The sequence below is a fragment of the Oryx dammah genome, unplaced genomic scaffold (genome assembly GCF_014754425.2).
Source record: "Oryx dammah isolate SB20612 unplaced genomic scaffold, SCBI_Odam_1.1 HiC_scaffold_27, whole genome shotgun sequence".
In the NCBI taxonomy this organism is placed as follows: Eukaryota; Metazoa; Chordata; class Mammalia; order Artiodactyla; family Bovidae; genus Oryx; species Oryx dammah.
In genome coordinates this window covers 92,169,462-92,190,908 of record NW_024070211.1, presented here as the reverse complement: position 1 = coordinate 92,190,908, position 21,447 = coordinate 92,169,462, and the positions used below count along the sequence as shown (strand labels likewise).

The 21,447-nt window shown below is 40.8% G+C and overlaps 1 protein-coding gene and 1 long non-coding RNA gene across 8 annotated transcripts in view; both read right to left on the bottom strand.

The window, feature by feature from the left end:
* The window catches only part of FMNL2 (formin like 2), a 329,619-nt gene that overhangs the window by 169,891 nt on the left and 138,281 nt on the right, over positions 1–21,447 (bottom strand). The window lies entirely within an intron of this gene.
* Positions 12,880–16,497, bottom strand: LOC120854803. Its single transcript, XR_005719064.1, has 3 exons — positions 16,228–16,497; positions 14,196–14,197; positions 12,880–12,890 (listed from the first exon to the last, which is right to left on the bottom strand). It is a non-coding gene; the product is annotated as an uncharacterized LOC120854803 (long non-coding RNA).

Here is a 21,447-nt window from a genome sequence, read left to right as displayed (position 1 = left end):
TGATAATAAAACTGAAGCTTCAATACTTTGGCCACTTGATGTGAAGAATTGATTCATTAGAAAAGACCTTGATGCTGAGAAGACTGAAGGCAGGAGGAGAAAGGGACAACAGAGGATGAGACGGTTGGATGGTTCCACCAACTCGATGAACACGAATTTGAGCAAGCTCCAGGACGTGGTGATGGACAGGGAAGCCTGGCATGCTGCAGTCCATGGGGTCATAAAGAGTCAGACACGACTGAGCAACTGAACTGAGTTTAAAAGTTTGTCAAGAATATACACTGATCATAGCAAACACCCTTTTCCAACAACATAAGAGATGACTCTACACGTGGACATCAGCAAATGGTCAATACCAAAATCAGATTGATTATATTCTTTGCCTCAGAAGATGGAAAAGCTCTGTAAAGTCAGCAAAAAACAAGACCTACAGCTGACTGTGGCTTAGATCATCAGCTCCTTATTGCAAAATTCAAACTTAAATTGAAGAAAGCAGGGAAAACTACTAGGCCATTCAGGTATGATCTAAATCAAATCCCTTATGATTATACACTGGAGGTGATGAGTAGATTCAAGGGATTAGATTTGGTAGACAGAGTATCTGAAGAACTATGGCCAGAGGTTCATAACACTGTGTAGGAGGCAGTGACCAAAACCATCCAAAGAAAAAGAATTGCAAGACAAAGTGGTTGTCTGAAGAGGCTTTACAAATAGCTGAGGAAAGAAGAGAAGTGAAAAGCAAAGGAGAAAAGGAAAGATATACTCAACTGAATGCAAAGTTCCAGAGAATAGCAAGGATAAGAAAGCTTCTTAAGTGAACTTTGGAAAAGACCCTTACACTGGGAAAGACTGAGGACAGGAGAAGAAGGTGGTGACAGAGGATGAGATGGTTGGATGGAATCATTGACTCAATGGACATGAGTTTGAGCAAACTCTGGGAGATGGTGAAGGACAGGGAAGGCTGGCATGATGGAGCCCATGGGGTCAGAGTCTGACATGACTTAGCAACTAAACAAACAAAACAAATTCCTGAACCAGAATTTATTAAATGGCTGACCCTCAAAATCCCTTCAACAGGAATAATGTTAAGTCCCTTTTCCATGTTACTATTAAAAAAAAAAAAAAAACCTGCTTGCTTTTCACAGTATATAAGCCACCAAGTAGAAATATCTACTTTAGATCAGTATCATTCTATTGGATTATAGCATTCATTTTTAAAACCGCCCTTGGGACTTCCCTGGTGGTCCAGTTGCTAAGACTCCACGCTTCCAGTGCAAAGGGCCCAGGTTCAATCCCTGGTCAGGGAACAAGATTCCCTATGCAAAAAATAAAGAGCTCCCATGCTGCAACAAAAGATCCTCCATACTGCAAGGAGGATCAAAGATCCCACCTGCTGCAACTAAGACCTGGTGTGGCCAAATAAAATTTTTTTAAAATAAAACTACCCTTAAGCTTCCCTCGTAGCTCAGCCAGTAAAATAATCTGCCTGTAATGCAGGAAACCCAGGTTCGATTTCTGGGTCGAGAGGATCCCCTGGAGAAGGAAATGACAACCCACTCCAGTATCCTTTCCTGGAGAACCCCATGGACAGAGGAGCCTGGCAGGGTACTGTCCATGGGGTCTCAAAGAGTTGGACATGACTGAGGGATTAAACCACCACCACCACCACTCTTAATGGGCTTTCCTGGTGGCTCAGATGGTAAAGAATCTGTCTGCAATGTGGGAGACCTGGGTTCAATCCTTGGGATGGGAAGATCCCCTGGAGAAGGGCATAGCAACCCACTCCAGTATTCTTGCCTAGAGAATCCCCATGGACAGAGGAGCCTGGCGGGCTACAGTCCATAGGGTTGCAAAGATTCAGACACAACTGAGTGACTAAGCACAGCACAGCAACCACCCTTAATAGTCATTATGAAGATAAAATACTTTCGGGTAAGAAGGTAAACAAAGCAAACTTTGGGAGATAAGCAGGTGAGATTTACAAGACTGAAAGTTCCTGTGGCCCATGTGGCTTGACTCTGGTGAATGATTAAGAGGACAATAGCTTTCAATTCACACCTACTGTCCTTTCACAAAACTGAAACAGGATAGAAAACAGCAGCATCCTAGCAGGCCACAGCCACTCAGCTGATGCAAAATGTTTTTCCGGCCTAAGCAGCAACCCTAGTGCCCCTACTCACCCCACCCTGGCCCCCTGATCCCTGAATAACTGTGTAGCAAACTCTCTTTTCAGTTTACACTTGAGCAGAAAGAGGAGCTCATAAATCCAGGGAACTTCCTCCTTAAATCAGGGTGGCTTCTTTGCCAGATGCTCATTTTTACTGGCTTTCTTCTTCTCACAAAACAATGAAGGGTGGGGGTGGGGAGGAGATGAAAACACACTCATTGTATCAGTGATTTCCAACAGGCAACAGCAAGAGTGAGTAGGAAGCAAGCACAAATATACCATCAAACCTCCCTGGGCACCCCCATGAGCAGTACAATAGAGCAACACAGTGGGCTCTAGAAACAGCAGCATTATTTGAAGCAGTTGGCAAGCAAGATGGAAGGCATAAAAGTAATGCAACACATTGAAGATAGTTTTTTCCCCACTTTTGGACACAGTCAGATATTACTTGGCCACATTTATCTTTGCATCCCCACCCATCAGTAAATTTTTTTAATCTCATGTTCTATTCACACACTGGTCCATCGACAACTTGATTGGAGCCTGATGATTTTCCTTTTGGTTATTTTCAAGCCTAGAAACCGTCTCCTGAAGATAGTTTTCTCCAATGGGGAGGGCAAGACTGAATGGGATTCCCAAGTGTAGGCTGTGGCTCATCACCAAAGCATGGAATCAACAGGTTTTCTAAGTTTTACACACACACAATCTAGACCGCAGAAGCTGAAGAGACCCATCTGTGGCCCGTGCATGTAACAGAGCCCTTATACTCTTGGCTCAAACACAAGTTGGCCCAGAGGCCAAAGACTTCCAGGAAAGTTTATGTTCGAGTACATCATAAACTGTGGCAGTAAAGTCCTCACAGAATCGGCCTGAGCAGGGTGGTAATAAGTTTTTAATTTTCAAAGAAAAGGAGTGAACATAAACACCATGGACCTGCATTTTTTCTTCCCTCATCCTTCCAACCCCAAACCCCCTCCTTGCCCTGAGCCCTCATTTAACTCATTCCCTACTGATGCTTTAATTCCATTGCATCCATTCCTCCCCCATTCCTCTTTTGGTAAGTTTCCTCATCAACTCTACTGTGGCAAAATTAAAAATAAAACATTTTTAGTACAAGTTTTATATCGTTCCCACTAACAGGCAAAACTAGAGATGGCATCTGGTTTTCTAAATTAGGGAGATTTCAAAGGGTCTACTGTACACTTTCCTCGCTCATCCATAAGTAGAAACAAAATGCTGATTCAAAAATCTATTCATTGTGGTGTATCACTAAAATATAGGTAATGTTTTTATATCCCTCTAGTGGCAAAACTTTCAAATCATATGACTACCACTCTCCGCACATTTTGACTAGCAAAATTTATTCAAATTGTCAACCACTTAAAAAAATAAATTAATTTTTAAAAATAACTGTCAATCATGAAAAACTTTGCTGACAATGGAATCTTTGGCAGGTCATCTTCACCATGTCATCTCCTAAGCTTAAGATGCAAACTTTGCATTTTTTAAAAAACTTGTTCAAGTTTAAAATGTTCACTGTAATCAATGAAAAAACCTAGCACAGAGGCCTAAGTCAGTCTCCACTTCCCACACTCACAACCTGAAAAGAGGCAGTGGTGGACACACAGTAAGCACAGAGCATCTGCAGTGACCCTGTTTGCTCTGGAGTCAGCTGTCATGCTCAACTTGGTCCTTCTTCCATGCTGTTCTTTGTCCTTAAATGTCACATCCTCTACTGGTACAGGCAGCACGGGAGGGATTCCTCCACTGTGGTGCAACGCATTTCTACAGCTGGCTCCTCCCTACAAGGGAAAGGCTGAAAAGCAGACTCTATTAGAGTGCATTTAGAAGGCATGAGGATGAGGACAAGAACGCTGGGGTCCCAGAACTGCCAAATAGGGCAGGCTAACTTCAGGTGTAGTATTTCTGGCCTCTGGGGATGCTGCTTTCTTCTTTTTTTCTGTCTGTTTTGACACCAGGATTATTTTGCTGCTGCTGTTCACTTCCCTCCCATTCTTCCCCACTACAAGGAAAACACCAGCTATTCCTCCTCCCCAATCTCTAAGGGTTTCTTTTGGTTAGAGAGCTCATCTCATGGTTTTAGCCTGTGAGCTAGTATCAAGCAACTCTACTGGGGGGGAGAAGGGCGCCCCCAGATTCTACCATTCACCATCCTATGCACTCTCCACAGTCTTCATCGCAGTGACTGGCCCCTCCACTCCCTGCCCTGTGGACTCTGAGCTCACACTCTCTTTGGAGTTTGACCGGTGGCCTTGTCTTTCCATTTCTCCAAATGTCTCATATTCTCTTCACAGGAAGGAATATCGTGAGAGGGTTCTCTGACCCTGGCTACCAACTATTTTCCAGAAATTCCTCGGTATTTCTTGCCCTGTAAGGATTCATTTCCTATTTCCTAGGGGTTTTTTCCTTTTGTGTCATTTCAAAGGGAAGAGAGAGAACCCATATAAGTTGTAAATACATCCACCCTGTACAGAGTTCCGAATATCCACAATCTTCCACCTCACTTTCCAACTGACACCAAAACCATGTGTGAATATTCTGCAGACTGTTTCAGTTCAGTTCAGTCGCTCAGTGGTGTCCGACTCTTTGCAACCACATGGACTTTAGCACACGAGGTTTACCTTACTCAAACTTGTGTCCATCAAGTCGGTGATGCCATCCAACCACCTCATCCTCTGTCATCCCCTTCTCCTCCTGCCTTCAACCTTTACCAGCATCAGGGTAGTTTCCAATAAGTCAGTTCATCACATCATGTGGCCAAAGTATTGGAGTTACAGCTTCAGCATGTCCTTCCAATGAAAATTCAGGACCGATTTCCTTTAGGATGGACTGGATGGATCTCCTTGCAGTCCCAAGGGATTCTCAATGGTTTTCTCCAACAGCACAGTTCATAAGCATCAACTCTTTGGCACTCAGTTTTCTTTATAGTCCAACTCACATATCCGTACACGACCACTGAGAAACCACAGCTTTGACTAGACGGACCTTTGTTGGCAAAGTAATGTCTCTGCTTTTTAATATGCTGCCTCAGTTGGTCATAGCTTTTCTTTCAAGGAGCAAGCGTCTTTTAATTTCATGGCTGCAGTCACCATCTGCAGTGATTTGGGAGCCCCATAATAAAGTCAGCCACTGTTTCCATTGTTTCCCCATCTATTTGCCATAAAGTGATGGGACCTGATGCCATGATCTTTCTTTCTCCATTCTCCTCTTTCATCAAGAGGCTCTTTAGTTCTTCTTTGCATTTTGCTATAAGGGTGGTGTCATCTGCATATCTGAGGTTATTGAGACTTCTCCCAGAAATTTTGATTCCAGCTTGTGTTTCTTCCAGCCCAGCATTTCACATGATGTATTCTGCATATAAGTTAAATAAGCAGGGTGACAATATACAGCCTTGATGTACTCCTTTCCTGACTTGGAACCAGTCGGTTTTTCCATATCCAGTTCTAACTGTTGCTTCTTGACCTGCATACAGATTTCTCAGGAGGCAGGTCAGGTGGTCTGGCATTCACATCTCTTTCAGAATTTTCCCCAGTTTGTCATGATCCACACAGTCAAAGGCTTTGGCATAGTCAATAAAGCAGTAGATGTTTTTCTGGAACTCTCTTGCTTTTTCCATGATCCAGTGGATGTTGGCAATTTGATCTCTGATTCCTCTGCCTTTTCTAAATCCAGCTTGAACATCTGGAAGTTCACAGTTCATGTATTATTGAAGCCTGGATTGGAGAATTTTGACCATTACTTTGCTAGCGTGTGAGATGAGTGCAATTGTCTGGTAGTTTGAACATTCTTTGGCATTGCCTTTGTGATTGGAATGAAAACTGACCATTTCTAGTTCTATGACCACTTCTGAGTTTTCCAAATTTGCTGGCATATTGAGTGAAGCACTTTCCCAGCACCATCTTTTAGGATTTGAAATAGCTCAACTGGAATTTCATCACCTCTACTAGCTTTGTTCATAGTGATGCTTCCTACGGCCCACTTGACTTCGCATTCCAGGATGTCTGACTCTAGGTGAGTGATCACACCATTGTGGTTATCTGGGTCATAAAGATCTTTTTTTGTACAATTCTTCTGTGTAATCTTGCAACCTCTTCCTAGTATCTTCTGCTTCTGTTAGGTCCATACCATTTCTGTCCTTTATCGAGCCCATCTTTGTATAAAATGTTCCCTTGGTATCTCTAATTTTCTTGAAGAGATCTCTAGTCTTTCCCATTCTATTGTTTTCCTCTATTTCTTTGCACTGATCACTGAGGAAGGCTTTCTTATCTCTCTGTGCTATTCTTTGGAACTCTGCATTCAAATGGATGCAGAGTTCCATCTTCTCCTTCGAGAGGAAGGAGAAAAATCTTTCCTTTTCTCCTTTGCCTTTCACTTCTCTTCTTTTCTCAGCTATTTGTAAGGCCTCCTCAGACAACCATTTTGCCTTTCTGCATTTCTTTTTCTTGGGGAAGGTCTTGATCACTGCCTCCTATACAAGGTCATGAACCTCCATCGATAGTTCTTCAGGCACTCTATCAGATCTAATCCCTTGAATCTATTTGTCACTTCCACTGTACAATCATAAGGGATTTGATTTAGGCCATGCCTGAATGGTCTAGTGGTTTTCCCTACTTTCTTCAATTTAAGTCTGAAATTGCCAGTAAGTAGTTCATGATCTGAGCCACAGTCAGCTCCTGGTCTTGTTTTTGCTGACTATACAGAGCTTCTCCATCTTTGGCTGCAAATAATATAATCAATCTGATTTCAGTATTGACCATCTGGTGATGTCCATGTGTAGAATCTTCTCTTGTGTTGTTGGAAGAGGGTGTTTGCTATGACCAGTGCATTCTCTTGGCAAAACTTGTTAGCCTTTGCCCTGCTTCATTTTGTACTCCAAGGCCAAGGTTGCCTGTTACTCCAGGTATCTCTTGACTTCCTACTTTTGCATTCCAGTCCCCTATAATGAAAAAGACATTTCTTTTGGGTGTTAGTTCTAGAAGGTCTTGTAGGTCTTCACAGAACCATTCAACTTCAACCTCTTCAGCATTACTGGTTAGGGCATAGACTTGGAATACGGTGATATTGAATGGTTTGCCTTGGAAACGAACAGAGATCATTCTATCGTTTTTGAGATTCCATCCAAGTACTGCATTTCGGACTCTTTTGTTGACTATGAGGGCTCCTCCATTTCTTCTAAGGGATTCTTGCCCACAGTAGTAGATATAATGGTCATCTGAGTTAAATTAACCCATTCCAGTCCATTTTAGTTCACTGATTCCTAAAATGTTGATGTTTACTCTTGCCATCTCCTGTTTGACCACTTCCAATTTACCTTTTTTCATGGACTTAACATTCCAGGTTCCTATGCAGTATTGTTCTTTACAGCATCGGACTTTACTTCCATCACCAGTTACATCCACAACTGGGTATTGGTTTTGCTTTGGCTCTGTAAATACATCCACCCTCTACAGAGTTCCTAATATCCACAACTCTTCACCTCACTTTCCAACTGACACCAAAACCATGTGTGAAGATCCTGCAGATTGTTTCAAGTCAATCTTATCTAACTTACGGGCATTAATCTAGCTACTAGGTTTAAGAGTATAAGAAAGTACTGTGATTAAAAATACATACATACATATGTATATCTACATATATGTGTATATATGAGTACACACACACACATATATAAATGCATTTTGGATCCAAGTAGATATACAGTAAGCAAATTCTTTGAGTGTTATCTCAGCATTCCTCATTTTTCTTGGATGACCAGCGTATATCTTGGAAAAACAGCACTTTTGACTGAGCAAGTGTTGCTGGTGTGACCAAGGCTTCAGTGGCAATAATACAACTAGATTTAAGCAGCTAAAAGGCTGACTTGCTAGCTCTATGGGATCCACCAATAGCCTGATCTTTCTTTTGCCCTCAAATGTCGAATAAGATGATACTTGCTACTACCACCCACAGGCAACCTCTTTTATAAAGACCTCATAGACATAGACTGCTTCGTCTTAGAAATTTACTTAGAATTTACTTGTGAAATTTACTATAACATCTATAAATCACAAACCCCAGCAAGGTTCAGTAAAGGGGCAATTCATTCCACAGTACTAATGTGAAACACTTTTGCAGATATGTAAAAAGTAAATTTCTAAAAAAAGTGATTCACCTAAAAGTATTTTTATTATGTTTCAAAAACACATAAAGAATTTAATGCATTCCTCATGAACCCAGACCTGAACTTGCATGTGTGATCAGTTGCTTCAGTTGTGTCCAACTCTTTGCGACCCCATGCACCATAGCCTACCAGGCTCCTCTGTCCACGGAATTTTCCAGGCAAGAATACTGGATGGGTTGCTGTGCTCTCCTCCAGGGGATCTTCCTTACTCTGGGATCGAACCCAGGTCTCCTGCATTGCAGGTGGATTCTTTACCGCTAAGCCACCAGGGAAGCCTGAACCCAGACCCATCTCTTTTCAAATCTTAACCTACACTATATTTTCTTCAGATTTTCCTCAGATATGTTTTAAAGTTGTTTTTCTTTAAATAGTCATAGCATGACTAGATCAAGAATTAGGGGGGGAAACCATTAGAAAAGGGTTCCATTTTTATATAAGCCAGAATTTGAAATATAAATTATTATTCTTAGCTTACTTCCTAATATTCTTAGCTCTCACCATCAGCATCAACAGATAATGTAAACTACCTTTATTTGAAGACATTCAACTCAATGACATACTAAAAATCAGTGTTAGATTTAGATGAAATTAAAGCTATCTTTTCACCTAACTTCCCTACCTATGTTCATGAAAAAAATTTATGTTCTTTAAGATCTATAGTTAATGATTAATGAAAATGGCAGTACTTTAACTTTTGGAATGAAGTTTCTCTTTAAATGTAAAAGAAAACAAATGGCAAGCTTAACGATATTTTGAACAAGGAAATCAGAACTTTTATGACCACAAAATCCCTCAGGGACAAGTTTTCTTTGCTTTTAGAAAATCAGATTTATGCAAAGGTTATCAGAGGCTGATACATTTATGGTCTGACATCATTACTGACATTAAAACTACCTAACATGGTATACAAAGAGCACAGAGCAAGGACCCGATAAATACTTGGGTTTATTTGTTGTCCGGATTATACAGAAGAACCATTCAACAGCCTATTAAAGCAAATACAACTTGACTTTAATTACCTCACACTGAAGAAAAATCAATACCTTAAGCAGTTCATTGATAACTCATTCTTGTTATTATATTTTGGTAGAATATATGTAAACCCTCAAACAACAGGATTATATAAATAACTAAGCCTACCAATACTGGGAATGATAAGATAGCTTTTTCATTCACAACGTGAGAAAGACACAAGAAGACAAAACAATTCCCCAAAATATTTATTCCCTCCCCCTCCAAAAAACACTTACAGAATTCAGTAGCCACCCCCAGCACCTCTTCAACCCTTGCAGAAAATAAAACCTGAACATCAAGGCTTGTAACTCATAAGGATGTTCCAAAGACTAACTCAAAGAAACATTAACTTATTTTCAAACTCTGGACATCTTAATTCCAAAAGCCAAAGAAGTAAGCTAATAGTAAGGGCTGAGAAAAGATAAAAGTGTTTAACCTTCAAGAGAAAAATCCTATTAATTAGAAACTGCCCTTTCTCCAAAGTAGTCTCAGCTAATTGAAGTCTTACTATATTTGTTGTTCAGTCGCAAAGTCATGTCCAACTCTTTGTGACCCCATGAACAGCAGCAGGTCAGGCTCCCCCGTCCTTCACTATCTCCCAGAGTCTGCTCAAATTCATGTCCACTGAGTCAGTGATGCCATCTAACCATCTCACCCTCTGCTGCCCCTTCTGCTTCTGCCTTCAGTCTTTCCCAGCATCAGGGTCTTTCCCCACGAGTTGGCTCTTTGCATCAGGTGGCCAAAGTATTGGAGCTTCAGCATCAGTCCTTCCGGTAAATATTCAGGGACTCTAGTATTATTCTAGGATTATTGTATAGGGCTGTTCATAATAACCCGAAATGCTGACTTGAGTTAGAACAGTTAGACCCCAGTGCCCACCTCTCTATTACTCAGCCTCAGCTATATAAAGAAAGCATCAAATATTGTTAAGAACATAAAAAATTCTCCTAAAATAAAGGGTGGTGGGAAACTTGAGACTTGTGACACACACGAGTATGCAGGGTGGCAGGAAACATCCTGTAAATTAGATTACTTTTATAGCAATTAGCTGATTCCAGAAGGGGAGCTGGAAGGTGATCACACAGACCTTCCACAGGCCAAGCAGGACAGCAATACCCTGGAGCTGGGCTCCTGGTAACCACTGGACCAGCATGATCCATTGCTACCCACTGAGGTCTCAAGATACCCATGCCTTTTCCATGAAATCAAGCAATTATTCCTAAATATAAAATATTCCCACCTTTAAGTACTCTTCAAAAACTGCATGTTCCTCCCATGTCCCTGCACAGCCTGGGGTGTAGTTTAACAAACAGGTACATTTTTAAAGCTTTCTCTTGGCAATGAATTCACTAAGCTTTCTCTTAAACTGTTCTTTCCCTGTAAAATGGAGGGGAGGGGTACTCTTGCTTAAGAGGCAAATGCAAAAAAAAAAAAAGAGGCAAATACAGCTCCCCGCCCTCTCCACCCCCACCCCTGCCCCGCCGTAGAACAATATCCTTATTCAAAGAGCCACTGGATTTCCCCTTCATGGAATACTCTTGCCACACTTAGGTTAAATATGCTTTTTTTTTTTTTAACATTTATAATGTTATTGTATGGAGGAAGTATTTTCAGTTTAAAAAAAAAACCATCAGATAAATTTTCAATACACACAAATTGCTTTTAAGTTGAAAACAGCCCATTTCAGAGTATTTTAAACTCTAGAATAATTTTACTTTAAAAATAAAAATAACCAACAGCAAACATCAAAGACCTATTCTTCTACTTCTGCTGAGTGTCCTTGAACATGATCATCTCTCAAAGCCAAGAGCTACCGGAAAAACCCCAAGACACTCTGCCACATTCAGCATTCTTTTTTCCAAGACACAAAACACTGATGCACCAGACTCCCAATTCCCCAAGAATGTCTTGTTTTCCTCCAGTAAAGCAAATCTCTTCTGCATCACTGCTTACAGTCTGAACCCTGAAGCCATTGATCTCTCCTTTTAATTAGGCTTGTTCATTGAGAAAATGGCAACACGGACTTTCAACATTACATAAGCAAGAAAAAAGGTACTGGGTGCCAAGATCTGGGACCGAGGCAAATATTTAAAGTCATTTTGTAAATGTTAGGTGTCTGATGGAAAAAACTGAGAAACCCTGGACCTGCACACCAACGGCACTGTTAAAATTCAGCATGTGAGGAGGAAAGGAGGCCAAAATAAACCACATGCGAAGGAGCCATTACATTAGAAATTGCTTACTTGGGCAGCTTCTGATTCAAAACAAATGCCCAGTGGAGGGGATCCATTATCTGGCTCCAACTCTACACATACATTAAGCACTAGTGATGAATACCTGCACCCTTTATAAATCTATCGTAAGAGTCTTGATCACACAAACTGCATCTTCCTTACCCCAAAACAGGAGCCTGGATCATGGGTAGTTTCCACCCCTCCCCAACCTGGCCCCCCACATGGAAACTGTCTGTGTATGGATTTCTCAAGAGACATCAAATTTTTGTAGCTATTAGCGACAAATAAATAGCTTCAATAGAGGACCAATCCCTATAGTAAGTAGTCTAGAAACATGTGCACAGCTACAGCGCTGGAGCCTTGGCAAGCGCTCTGCTGGTGAAGCAGAGCGTGGACACAGTAATGAGCTATTAAATGCAAATAATGTCCATGTGGAATCCTTCCCTGGGGCTCAGTGTAGGAGGGAGGGCGCAAGTGAGAGAGCAGAGGACCGCGGTCAGCCTGGCGGTCTGCTGTTCAGCTCCTGAGGACAACTCCTAAGGGCTGGTCCCTGGGAAGAGTTCTGAGCTTCCATGACTAGGTTTAGGAAGTCTGCCATACACGTCATGTGCCAACTTCATGGACGGAATCCAAACGTCGTTAGCTGAACTGGGCTGAAAACCTCTTGAACCCACAGGCAAAAACTAGTAGACTTGTCACTTTCTTTTCTTTTTTTTTTCTTTTTTAAAACATGTCTGTCATTCTGGTTATGGAAATAGTTGATTCTAATTTTAACCAATACCTACTACTGTTTCAGCACATTCCTCTGGTTAAAGGAAACTATGACTTTCCAGTCAGTGACTACAATGACACAGACATGACCTTGGAGAATTAAGCTTTCAGTTTTCAGCCACACCAAGATGTTATTCTAAGTATTTCTTTTTAAAGTTATGTGTCATGATCTTTATGGAATTCCTGTTACTATAGGATCATACCATAAGATTTATCTTAATAGCCTCATAAACTCAAATACAGCTGATACACAAAAATTTTACATCCCCTGACAGAAAGAGATGGATTTCTTTCTTCGTTCATTTTTTCAAATAGAATGGAAGATTCTTAGCCTCAGGGAGCCTGCAACCAAGGAGAGATGTTTTAACTCATGAAACAGTGGGTGCTGTACTCAGCTGTGTCAGACTCTTTGCGACCCCATGGACTATAACCCGGCAGGCTTCTCTATCCATGGGATTTCCCAGGTGCGAATAGTGGAGTGGGCTGCCATTTCATTCTCCAGGGGATCTTCGTGACCCAGGGACTGAACTCACATGTCCTGTGTTGGCAGATGGATTCTTTACCACTGAGCCATCAGCAAAGCCCGACTTCGGTTTACCCGATGTTTCCAAAGACTATAAAAGAGTAGTAACTGGGACAGCACCAGGAAAAGCAGTAGTTGCACTAGTTATGACGGTGGGGCGCAGCAGCAGCCAACATTTATAGAATGCCAGAAACATTCAAAGACTTTGAAAGATATTTAATTGTCACTACTACCCTAGGGGGGAGGTAAGTACAGTTATCCCCATTTTGTAGAAATGAAGAAAATAAGGCATTAGTTCAGTTCAGTTACTCAGTCATGTCTGACTTTTTGCGACCCCATGGACTGCAGAACACCAGGCTTCCCTGTCCATCACCAACTCCCAGAGCTTGCTCAGACTCATGCCCATTGAGTCAATGATGCCATCCAACCATCTCATTCTCTGTTGTCCCCTTTCCCTCCTGTCTTCAATCTTTCCCAGCATCAGGGCCTTTTCAAAAGGGTCAGTTCTTCACATCCGTTGGCCAAAGTATTGGAGCATCAGTCCTTCCAATGAATACTCAAGATTGATTTCCTTTAGGAATGACTGGCTTGAGCTCCTTGCATATGGCATACAGCATAGAGAAGTTTTTTTAAAAAAATACTCAAGTCATTCAGCTGTTAAGCCAGAATTCAAATCGAAATGTCTAGGTTAAGAATCTGTACTCCTTTTATCACATGGTCTCATACACAAAACCTATCAAAGCCAGTCTTATGAAAATGACCACAGACATTTCTTCAGAGATGACATACAGATGGCCAATAGGCACATGGAAAGATGCTGAACATCACTAATTAGTAGAGAAATGGAAACCAAAACTACCATGAGGTATTACCTCAGTCCTGTCAGAATGGCCACCATCACAAAGTTTATAAATAAAAATGCCAGAGAGGGTGTAGAGAAAATGGAACCCTCCTGCACTGGTGGTGGGAAAGTCAACTGGTGCAGTCACTATGGAGAACAGTATGGAGGGTCCTCAAAAATCTAAACGTATAGCTGCCATATGATGCAGCAATCCCACTCCTGGGCATATATCCAGACAAAACTGTAATTCAAAAACATAACACGCACCCCTGCGTTCACAGCAGCACTGTATGTCCATCGACAGATGAACAGATAAAGATATGGTACACATATACAATGGAATACTACTCAGCCATAAAAAAGAATGAAATAATGCCATTTGCAGCAACATAGGTGCCTGGAGAATCCCAGGGACGGTGGAGCCTGGTGGGCTGCCGTCTCTGGGGTCGCATAGAGTCGGACACGACTGAAGCGACTTAGCAGCAGCAGCAGCAGCAGGTGGATCTACCAGGTGGCGCTAGTGGCAATGGACTCACCTACCAATGTAAGAGACAGAAGAGATCCAGGGTCAATCCCTGGGTCAGGAAGATTACCTGGAGAAGGAAATGGCAACCCGCTCCAGTATTCTTGCCTGGAGAATCCTATGGACAGTGAAGTCTCGTGGGCTATGGTCCATGGGGTTGCAAAGAGCTGGACATGACTGAAACAACTTAGCATGCATGGGTGGATCTAGAGATTATCGTACTAAGTGAATCAGAAAGACAAATACCATATGATGTCACTTCTGTGTGGAATCTAAAATATAACACAAATTAACCTATCTATGAAACACAAACCAACTCACAGACATGGGAAACAGATTTGTCTTTGCCAGGTTTGGGGTGGGGGTGTTGGGGAGGGATGGATTGGGGGCCTGGGGTTAGCAGATGCAAACTATTATTGATATATATATATATAATGAATAAACAAGTTACTATTGTATAGCACAGGGAACTATATTCTAAATCCTGTGATAAATCATAATGGAAAAAAAATTGTTAAGAATGTATATATGTGTATAACTGAATCATTTTGCTATACAGCAGAAATGAACACAACATTGTAGCCAGCAGGGAAGCCCATAAATCAACAGTAAGTCAATTTAAAACAACTTTTAAAGACAAAATCAACATTTTTTAAAGCTATAAAGTGAAAAAAATGATCATAAACTTCCCCTCAGGCTGATGAGTATCAGAGAAGAACAAGAATGAGTAAGACTCAATGCATCACATACTGTTCAGTATGAGTCCTGCTATTTGTGGAACAAATATGCTGCCTCAAGATATGAATGGAAAGGAATCCATGTACATGCAATTAGGCTGTATCTAGAAAATTAACATCAACTGGAGGAAAAAAGAAAATCCTATCCTCTCCTAAAAAAAAGTTGTTTTTTTTTTTTAAAGACAATACACAGTTTCAGTTCTGTGGATTTAAGTTGTTGTTGCTTTTTTCTATAAAAAGGCATACATGCTAAGGCTTTGTTATTTCTTCCTTTTAAAGCATAGTGTTCATTTAGGTATTTGAGACTTTCATAGGGACCTGTCATTGACTATTTACCTAAGATCTTGCAGAGAAAGGTAAGAATGCTGCCTCCTGCGTCCTTAACAAGGCTCTACTGTGCTTGGTGTAGCCAAGGTCACCTGAGCAAATCCACTGGGCTCCTCTCCATGGTGAAGGAGAGTTCACAATTGAAATCAGTTTGTGTAAAGCTAGCCGAGGCAGTGTGATTTAAGAGGCAACTCTGAGAATTACCCAAATGCCTGAATGGAGTCATAAAGGAAGGCAGTGATTCCCCAGGCAAGCATTACGGGTTTATTTATGCAACTAAGTTTCCTCCATCAGTCTACCAAGAATGGTCCAAAAGCAGTGAACTGAAAACAGGATATAAATAAAATTTTTTCGACAGGAGGTTAATTTCCTAGAAGATCTATCAATTATCAGGTTGATCTGAACAACAGAGATGACATAACTGAACAGTCCTACATGTAACACAAGCATCTAACCTGAATTGCTTAGTTTAGATAATACAGTATGCAGGTAGCCTGCATCTACAAATTAGGGTCACCTGAGAAGTTTCATTCAAAAGTATGGATGCCTAGGCTCTGCCCTAACAATTAAAGCAGAATCTCTGTGGAAGGTGAGATTTTTTTTAAAGCTCCCCACTTGCAATGCATATGGAACCAGGTAAAAAGAAATACTATTTCTTTTAACAAAGCCAATATCTTGCTTTTTGGGGTGTTGAAAGTGCTGTTTCAGTCAGAGGCATCATCTGAAAGAAAATGGATGATTATGAAGGAGGGGAAGTGTTAAAATTTGGTCAATTAAATATTTTAAGAAAATATAGCATCAACTTTTTTTTTTCAATTAAGTTATCTCTTGGGGGATTTAAACCTTAAGTAAAAACCTGCTGATAAGCAGCAGATAGATATAGAGATATTTTATTTAGAACTCTCCTACTGAAAAATAATTTTTAAAAACATAAACCTGAATTTCTTATACAGGTAGTATTTTCTTTAGAGAGCAATAAACAAGTACCTACAATAAATTTATTTAAACACCCACACAGAGGCTGACTGGCTATGCAGAAACACATACATTATGTTTAAAACCTGCTAACAGATATGAGAGATGTTGCTGTGTATTGCTATTGTTGTCAAGTCGCTCAGTTGTATCTGACTCTTTGTAACCTCGTGGACTGTAGCCTGCCACGCTCCTCAGTCCATGAGATTCTCTTGGCAGAATACTGGAGTGGGTGGCCATTTCCTTCTCCAGAGGATCTTCCCGACCAAGGGATAGAACTCGCATCTCCTGCTTGGCAGGCGGATTCTTTACTACTGAGCCCCTGCAGAAGTCCGCTCCTGTGTGCGTGTATTTCACAAAATTCAATAAGTGTGTATAGACACACAAAAGCCAAAATTTTGTTTCTACTATGCTCAAAAAGATGCTTACTCCTTGGAAGAAAAGTTATGACCAACCTAGATGGCATATTCAAAAGCAGAGACATTACTTTGCCAACAAAGGTCTATCTAGTCAAGGCTATGGTTTTTCCAGTAGTCATGTATGGATGTGAGAGTTGGACTGTGAAGAAAGCTGAGCGCCAAAAAATTGCTGCTTTTGAACTGTGGTGTTGGAGAAGACTCTTGAGAGTCCCTTGGACTGCAAGGAGATCCAACCAGTCCATTCTGAAAGAGATCAGTCCTGGGATTTCTGTGGAAGGAATGATGCTGAAGCTGAAACTCCAGTACTTTGACCACCTCATGCAAAGAGTTGACTCATTGGAAAAGACTGTGATGCTGGGAGGGATTGGGGGCAGGAGGAGAAGGGGACGACAGGGATGAGATAGCTGGATGGCATCACCGACGTGATGGACATGAGTCTGAGTGAACTCTGGGAGTTGGTGATGGACAGGCATGCTGCGATTCATGGGGTCGCAAAGAGTCGGACACGACTGAGCGACTGAACTGAACTGAAGCTCAAAAGTAAGTCATCCAGGAGGGAAACACCAGGCTCTTATTCCAGACCATCTAGAGGTCTCACTGGAAAAGCAAAAAGTGCACTCAAGTCTGGCAATATATATTTTTTAATGCATATATTTGGTTTTGCTGTATGGAGTTTTCTTGAAAATGCCTATTATAATGAATCCTAAGTCACTGCACAGACCAATTAGCCCTTCGTAAATAGTCAGAAGACCTTTGGACTGCAAGGAGTTCAAACCAGTCAATCCTAAAGGAAATCAACCCCAAATATCTGAAGAACTGATGCTGAAGCTCCAATACTTTGGCCTGAAGTGAAGAGTCAACTCACTGGAAAAGACCCTGGTGCTGGGAAAGACTGAAGTCAGGAGGAGAAGGGGACGACAGAGGATGACATGGTTGGATGGCATCACCGACTGGATGGACCTGAGTTTCAGCAAACTCCAGAAGACAGTGAAGGACAGGGAAGCCTGGCGTGCTGCAGTCCATGGGGTCGCAAAGAGTCACACACGACTGAGTGACTGAACAACAACATATGGTCAACATTCCCAAAGTTATTTTTGATATAGAAATTATCTAAGTAAACTATCTTGGATGCAACTCCTAACTCTAGTTCAAACAAAAGGGGAATATTATTAGACTTATGAGTTGTAGCAGTTAGATTAGACCTGCTAGGCCAACAGGTAGTTGTAGTCTGATGCATCGTCAAGATTTGAGTCCATCAGCTCAGGGTCAGCTACACCACCTAACCTGCCTCATTGTGGGATCCAGGTTGAAGAGGCAATAGCTAGCTAGAGCATATTTTTCTCATGGCAATCACAGAAGCACCACAGCCCTATTACACTTAAGGCATCCCTATTTAAGCCATCTGATTGCATCATTCATTTATATTTCACTGGCCAAATAGGTTACAGTCCAAGTTCAACATCAATGAAGCAGGAAAAATACTCTCATGTAATGTAAATCACATAGCAGAGGAGGAAAGTGAGACACGAAAATAATCTAATCTACAGCATCCATGATCCATAAATCTGCCACTTATAAGACAAACCAAAAAAAAAAAAGGAGGGTTGGTGCAAAACTGACACCACCACACAGACTCTAAAAATGCTGTATTTTTTTAAAGTAAGGTGGCAATGAGGATGAGAGCTCTGAAACTATGCGAAGAGCCAAGGAGTGGTACCAGTGAAGAAGTTGTTGCTGAAGCACGTATGATGAAATAGTTTAAATAGAACAGGTTCATGAAAACAGAATGAGAAATGCAGATTTTCTAAATTCATAATATTTTAGGTATAACTAACCCTAAGACTGCGTGTGCCTGCGCCCAGGGACAGTTTCAGTCACGTCCAACTCTCTGCGACCCTACAGACTGTAGCCTGCCAGGCTCTCTGCTATAGCATTCTCCAGGCAAGACTACTGGAGTTGCCATTTCCTCCTCCAGGTCATATTTCAGACCCAGAAATTGAACCCATGTCTCCTTGCACTGGCAGGTGGATTCTTTAGCACAGAGCCACCGAGGGAGCCTAATCCTTAATATATTTTCCATTATTTCATCTACATTCTGAGAAAGTTAGATATTCAAATTCAAAACTTGGGATCTCTCTCGAGAAAATAGGACATTGCCTTATTTGAGGATTACCTTATATTCAGGTTCATACAGTTTCTATTGCTCTATCTGCTTTAAAATTCACCAGGCCACAAACGAATCTGGTGTTTCTAATTGGTCCACATAATCTTTTTAGTAAAGCTTGTCTGTCTTTGTGATAATTCTATCAGTAAATACAAAGCAATAAAGCTTCCTGAAACTCAGCTCTCACGCTACATGTCTTTATATCACGAATATTTGTTCCAACACTTGATGTTAAACACATATGATTTTCAATGTAAAGAACTAGTTCTTATTAACACTTCACCACCATAACACTGGAATGATGTTCTATAATTCATTTCTTCGGTGTATTTTACCTATGTACAATGATAACTGAGATATATTTGCAACAGGTTTTTCAGACAGTGTAACCTCGGTCCCCAAGGTCCCTGAAGGCACAAAAGGAGCCTACGAAAGTAGAACTGTTTTGCTTTTCACTAGTTGACACACTGTGGCTCTGTGTAAGTTTTAATTTGGGAAACCAAGGTTCCATTTTAATTTTTTTAACCACCAGTTATGAATTATCAATAGTGTTTAGACCAGTTTATCCAAGGGCTCAAGTTTCCTGAGGTTTGGTGTAGCAGACTGCTGAATTGGTAAAAATTACAAGTGGTATGAAGCAACAATGTGGCATTAAATTTAGAACCTGCTATGTTTACATGTATATAGTTTGTGAATATATATACACCATGCATCATTTCATTTAACCAAAGACACCTTTACTGGAAACATGTCAGACCATAATTATAAAGGATACAAGTCATTTTTATATTGTTATTGTCCAACCTATACTCAGTGTCCATCTTCTGCTTCCCTCTGCCTTAAAAAAAAAAAAAAAAAAAATGTGTGAAAGAACTCCATCTATTTGGGAATGACCAGGATCTGAGAGGCTCGAAAAACCTAAATCAATCAATCAACAATCTGCTCAAGACTCGTCTTATTTGTTATCTTCTTCGTTTTTTTTTAAGACCCTGATTTGTCATGATCTCAGACCAACAGGAAGCAAAATTGAAAGGATTCAAAGAATCAAAACCCAAGTTTGAGACAAGGTAGGTAGCCCAAGAGCAGAATCTCTGGACACCATAGCTGAAGATTCCTCAAAGGTCATCTAACCCCCACGCCTCATTTTACAGGTGATGAAGAGACTTTCCCAATTCACACAGGTATTCCTTTAGCTCCCAGCCATCTCAGAATTTACTAAGGAAAATTTCAGTTCCACAAATGAAAGCTAATGATGAGTTGACTTTTCTCTAGTAAGTTTTTGTGGATTTAAGAAGCTCACAATCAGCCTATATTCCCTGTTAACCAAGGCAGTGAAGTATTTTTCTTAATTGTGCAGGATCAATATGACCAACTTTCTGACTAGGGAGGGTTATCAAGCTACTTTGCCATAGCTTTTCAGAAAACTGAAACATTCCCATACTTTTTGTGTCTAACCAGGGGTAGTTCCATGTTTTGGGAACTAAACAGTGTTTATAATTCTGATGTCTGAAGACTGCAAAAGGTCAAGATCCAGATGATCAATGCAACTTCCCAGATAGGAAATCCTGCCTCCAAATTAGACAAGGAACTCACCTCTCAGCCCAGACCTCCTCCCATGAGCTCTTAGTGCTTAGAGGTGAGGATTTCATGGTCAGCACAATTATTATTTCTTAAAAACCCCATAAACATCTGTCAGACACTAACTTCTGGCAAGGTGTTTGGTCTCTAGTGGAGAATTCTTACAGAGTCTGGATGACCTTTGTGCAAGTCAAAGTCCATTCCCTCATCTGTAAAATGTTGGGAATACTTTTATGGGAAAATATATAGAAAACAAACACAAATGGCTAATAAAAATATATCACCAAAGAGTAAAGATAGCTGATCCTTTAAGGACAGCCATTCCTAGAATGGTGCAAGCTTGGGTATTTCAACCAGCTGCCACCAAAGACTCTTTGAAAGGAAGTCATGTTGTTGACATCATTCACAGGACCCTTAGGATACCATTTAAGGCAGAAACTTTGAAATGAATTGTCATTGTGTTCCTAAAAGGGACTACTCCAACCCTGAAAACCATGATATGGCAGGCGCCCCACTCAACAGATAGCTGGCCTTACTAAAAATGTATAATCACCCATGATGTTAAATCTAAGATTGAGCCCATTTTCAGTTTCAACACCTCAGTCTAAGAGGCTGAATATCTATCCTCATCCTCTCGATATTCATGTCTAAAAATTAAAAAGAAAAAAAACTAACAGCTTTCAGAGTCATTCAGAGGCAAACTAACACCCCAGAATTTACTCAACAGCTACAAAGCATATAGCTTTATATGGATGCAATGATGAATCAGATACAGATCCTATCTCACAAATTCTAGTACTCTACCACCACGCATTTTACATTTGAATAGCAGTTACCAATTTTTGAAAATGATTTAACTTACTCATCTTCACATAATCATTAAAGGTGAGTTATTTACATACAGTTTTCTTCATTTTATAGATAAGCAAATAGATTTCAAAAGATTAAATCACCTGCCCATAGATGGTAAGCTTTAGGGACGTAGCCTCCAAAAAA